The 5,000-nt window shown below is 39.9% G+C and overlaps 8 non-coding genes and 1 pseudogene across 8 annotated transcripts; 1 reads left to right on the top strand and 8 right to left on the bottom strand.

Annotated features, from left to right (window-relative positions):
* LOC112255721 overlaps positions 1-5,000 on the top strand; it is a 23,855-nt pseudogene that overhangs the window by 6,634 nt on the left and 12,221 nt on the right.
* trnar-acg lies at positions 177-249 on the bottom strand. The gene has a single exon. It is a non-coding gene; the product is annotated as a tRNA-Arg (tRNA).
* trnae-uuc lies at positions 1,526-1,597 on the bottom strand. Its single transcript has one exon. It is a non-coding gene; the product is annotated as a tRNA-Glu (tRNA).
* On the bottom strand, positions 1,815-1,887 carry trnar-acg. Its single transcript has one exon. It is a non-coding gene; the product is annotated as a tRNA-Arg (tRNA).
* trnae-uuc lies at positions 2,205-2,276 on the bottom strand. The gene has a single exon. It is a non-coding gene; the product is annotated as a tRNA-Glu (tRNA).
* On the bottom strand, positions 2,489-2,561 carry trnar-acg. Its single transcript has one exon. It is a non-coding gene; the product is annotated as a tRNA-Arg (tRNA).
* Positions 2,879-2,950, bottom strand: trnae-uuc. The gene has a single exon. It is a non-coding gene; the product is annotated as a tRNA-Glu (tRNA).
* trnar-acg lies at positions 3,642-3,714 on the bottom strand. The gene has a single exon. It is a non-coding gene; the product is annotated as a tRNA-Arg (tRNA).
* Positions 4,032-4,103, bottom strand: trnae-uuc. Its single transcript has one exon. It is a non-coding gene; the product is annotated as a tRNA-Glu (tRNA).

Here is a 5,000-nt window from a genome sequence, read left to right as displayed (position 1 = left end):
CTATAAATGTTGACATTTTGCCTGTCTGATTTAAAAGCTCCATCTTTTTTCTCAGAGATGTTGGGGAATGTCCAGATGAAATCCGTCTAAAATGTGTTTGAAGTGAGAACCTCCAGAAGCACTGAAAGGTATACAGTATCAATCCCGGCTTGATTTCAATCATTTAAATTAAGTATCGAGCCAGCCAGGAGTCGAACCTAGAATCTTCTGATCCGTAGTCAGACACATTATCCATTGCGCCACTGGCCCCACGTCTAAACTGAAGTCAGGTCACAGCTAGACCAGTGTACACAGTCATAGCATCTGTCAACAACAAGGTTCCTTGGTTTTCTGTTTCAGATGCATATCTTAATTTGATCCTCCTGTTGTTGCATGAATTTTACTGCAGAGCAAGAAATGCAGCCATGAAGTGTATTCAACGTTGAAAAAGCCTTGAATAATTTGAATCTACATAACATGTCACATTTCCTGTTGCTGAGGGAATATTGTTGTGTTGTGTGATACTGCTGCCAGTTAAAATGCAGCATCTGTTGTTACACAAGTACGTACCTAACAACAAGACATTCTTTCCCATACATGGAGTTGAACCCGGGCCACCTGGGTGAAAACCAGGAATCCTAACCGCTAGACCATATGGGAAGAGACATGTTTAAAATACACATCACAGACAAATCCATAAACATTGAAATGATGCTTGTTGTAATTACAAGCTCCATCTTTTTTCTCAGAGATGTTGGGGAAAAGTCCCATATAAAATCAGTCTAAAATGTGTTTGAATCGAGAACTGCCCGACACAATGAAAAGTATACAGTATTTTTCCCAGCTTGATTTTGGTCAAATAAATCTAGTTTTGAACCAAACAGGAGTCAAATATTCAATCTTCTGACCTGTTTTCAGACACGTTATCCATTGCGCCACTGGACGCACAGCCAAGCTGAAGTCAGATCACACCTAGGCCAGTATACACAGTCATAGCATCTGTCAACAACAAGGTTCCTTGGGATTTCTGTTACAGATGCATATCTTAATTTGATCCTCCTGTTGTTGCATGAATTTTACTGCAGAGCAAGAAATGCAGCCATGAAGTGTATTCAACGTTTAAAAAGCCTTGTATAATTTGAATCTACATAACATGTCACATTTCCTGTTGCTGAGGGAATATTGTTGTGTTGTGTGAAACTGCTGCCAGTTAAGAAAATTCTCAGAGATGATGGGGAATGTCCAGATGAAATCCGTCTTAAATGTGCTTGAAGTGAGAACAGCCAGAAGCACTGAAAGGTATACAGTCTGATTCCCAGCTCTGATTTCAGTCAATTTTATCTAAAGTATTGAGCCAGCCAGGAGTCGAACCTAGAATCTTCTGATCCGTTGTGAGACACTTTCAAAAGTCTTGTAAATTATGAATCTACAAAACATATCACATTTCCTGTTACTGAGGGAATATTGTTGTGTTGTGTGAAACTGCTGCCAGTTAAAATGCAGCATCTGTTGTTACACAAGTGCGTACCTAACGACAAGATATTCTTTCCCATACCGGGAGTTGAACCCAGGCCACCTGGGTGAAAACCAGGAATCCTAACCACCAGACCATATGGGAAGACACATACTTAAAATACACATCACAGACAAATCTATAAATGTTGACATTTTGCCTGTTGGATTTAAAAGCTCCATCTTTTTTTCTCAGAGATGATGGGGAATGTCCAGATGAAATCCGTCTTAAATGTGTTTGAAGTGAGAACCTCCAGAAGCACTGAAAGGTATACAGTATCATTCCCAGCCCAGCTTGATTTTCAGTCAATTAAATAAAGTATTGAGCCAGCCAGGAGTCGAACCTAGAATCTTCTGATCCGTAGTCAGACACGTTATCCATTGCGCCACTGGCCCCACGTCTAAACTGAAGTCAGGTCACAGCTAGACCAGTGTACACAGTCATAGCATCTGTCAACAACAAGGTTCCTTGGTTTTCTGTTTCAGATGCATATCTTAATTTGATCCTCCTGTTGTTGCATGAATTTTACTGCAGAGCAAGAAATGCAAACTTGAAGTGTATCAATGTTTAAAAAGTCTTGTAAATTATGAATCTACAAAACATGTCACATTTCCTGTTGCATGGGGAATATTGTTGTGTTGTGTGAAACTGCTGCCAGTTAAAATGCAGCATCTGTTGTTACACAAGTGCGTACCTAACGACAAGATATTCTTTCCCATACCGGGAGTTGAACCCGTGCCACCTGGGTGAAAACCAGGAATCCTAATCGCTAGACCATATGGGAAGACACATACATAAGATACACATCACAGACAAATCTTTAAATGTTGACATTATGCCTGTTGGATTTAAAAGCTCCATCTTTTTTCTCAGAAATTATGGGGAATGTCCAGATGAAATCCGTCTAAAATGTGTTTGAAGTGAGAACAGCCAGAAGCACTGAAAGGTACACAGTATCATTCCCAGCTTGATTTCAGTCAATTTTATCTAAAGTATTGAGCCAGCCAGGAGTCGAACCTAGAATCTTCTGATCCGTAGTCAGACACGTTATCCATTGCACCACTGGCCCCACGTTTAAGCTGAAGTCAGGTCACAGCTAGACCAGTGTACACAGTCATAGCATCTGTCAACAACAAGGTTCCTTGGTTTTCTGTTTCAGATGCATATCTTAATTTGATCCGCCTGTTGTTGCATGAATTTTACTGCAGAGCAAGAAATGCAAACTTGAAGTGTATTCAATGTTTAAAAAGTCTTGTAAATTATGAATCTACAAAACATGTCACATTTCCTGTTGCTGAGGGAATACTGTTGTGTTGTGTGAAACTGCAGCTAGTTAAAATGGAGCATCTGTTTTACACAAGTGCGTACCTAACGACAAGATATTCTTTCCCATACCGGGAGTTGAACCCAGGCCACCTGGGTGAAAACCAGGAATCCTAAAAGCTAGACCATATGGGAAGAAACATACATAAGATACACATCACAGACAAATCTTTAAATGTTGACATTATGCCTGTTGGATTTAAAAGCTCCATCTTTTTTCTCAGAAATGATGGGGAATGTCCAGATGAAATCCGTCTAAAATGTGTTTGAAGTGAGAACAGCCAGAAGCACTGAAAGGTACACAGTATCATTCCCAGCTTGATTTCAGTCAATTTTATCTAAAGTATTGAGCCAGCCAGGAGTCGAACCTAGAATCTTCTGATCCGTAGTCAGACACGTTAAAAAGTATTTTAAATTATGAATCTACAAAACATATCACATTTCCTGTTGCATGGGGAATATTGTTGTGTTGTGTGAAACTGCAGCCAGTTAAAATGCAGCATCTGTTGTTACACAAGTGCGTACCTAACGACAAGATATTCTTTCCCATATCGGGAGTTGAACCCGGGCCACCTGGGTGAAATCCAGGAATCCTAACCACCAGACCATATGGGAAGACACATACTTAAAATACACATCACAGACAAATCTATAAATGTTGACATTTTGCCTGTTGGATTTAAAAGCTCCATCTTTTTTTCTCAGAGATGATGGGGAATGTCCAGATGAAATCCGTCTAAAATGTGTTTGAAGTGAGAACTGCCAGAAGCACTGAAAGGTATACAGTATCATTCCCAGCTTGATTTCAGTCAATTAAATAAAGTATTGAGCCAGCCAGGAGTCGAACCTAGAATCTTCTGATCCGTAGTCAGACACGTTATCCATTGCGCCACTGGCCCCACGTCTAAACTGAAGTCAGGTCACAGCTAGACCAGTGTACACAGTCATAGCATCTGTCAACAACAAGGTTCCTTGGTTTTCTGTTTCAGATGCATATCTTAATTTGATCCTCCTGTTGTTGCATGAATTTTACTGCAGAGCAAGAAATGCAAACTTGAAGTGTATCAATGTTTAAAAAGTCTTGTAAATTATGAATCTACAAAACATGTCACATTTCCTGTTGCTGAGGGAATATTGTTGTGTTGTGTGAAACTGCTGCCAGTTAAAATGCAGCATCTGTTGTTACACAAGTGCGTACCTAACGACAAGATATTCTTTCCCATACCGGGAGTTGAACCCAGGCCACCTGGGTGAAAACCAGGAATCCTAACCGCTAGACCATATGGGAAGAGACATATTTAAAATACACATCACAGACAAATCCATAAACATTGAAATGATGCTTGTTGTAATTACAAGCTCCATCTTTTTTCTCAGAGATGTTGGGGAAAAGTCCCATATAAAATCAGTCTAAAATGTGTTTGAATCGAGAACTGCCAGACACAATGAAAAGTATACAGTAGCTTGATTTTGGTCAAATAAATCTAGTTTTGAACCAAACAGGAGTCAAATATTCAATCTTCTGACCTGTTTTCAGACACGTTATCCATTGCGCCACTGGACGCACAGCCAAGCTGAAGTCAGATCACACCTAGGCCAGTATACACAGTCATAGCGTCTGTCAGCGACAAGGTTCCTTGGGATTTCTGTTACAGATGCATATCTTAATTTGATCCTCCTGTTGTTGCATGAATTTTACTGCAGAGCAAGAAATGCAAACTTGAAGTGTATCAATGTTTAAAAAGTCTTGTAAATTATGAATCTACAAAACATGTCACATTTCCTGTTGCTGAGGGAATATTGTTGTGTTGTGTGAAACTGCTGCCAGTTAAAATGCAGCATCTGTTGTTACACAAGTGCGTACCTAACGACAAGATATTCTTTCCCATACCGGGAGTTGAACCCAGGCCACCTGCGTGAAAACCAGGAATAACTAAAATACACATCACAGTCAAATCTTTAAATGTTGACATTATGCCTGTTGGATTTAAAAGCTCCATCTTTTTTCTCAGAGATGATGGGGAATGTCCAGATGAAATCCGTCTAAAATGTGTTTGAAGTGAGAACAGCCAGAAGCACTGAAAGGTATACAGTATCATTCCCAGCTTGATTTCAGTCAATTAAATAAAGTATTGAGCCAGCCAGGAGTCGAACCTAGAATCTTCTGATCCGTAGTCAGACACGT

The sequence above is a fragment of the Oncorhynchus tshawytscha genome, linkage group LG08 (genome assembly GCF_018296145.1).
Source record: "Oncorhynchus tshawytscha isolate Ot180627B linkage group LG08, Otsh_v2.0, whole genome shotgun sequence".
In the NCBI taxonomy this organism is placed as follows: Eukaryota; Metazoa; Chordata; class Actinopteri; order Salmoniformes; family Salmonidae; genus Oncorhynchus; species Oncorhynchus tshawytscha.
Note: the sequence above shows the minus strand (reverse complement) of the source record. Positions and strands in the feature narration are given on the sequence as shown.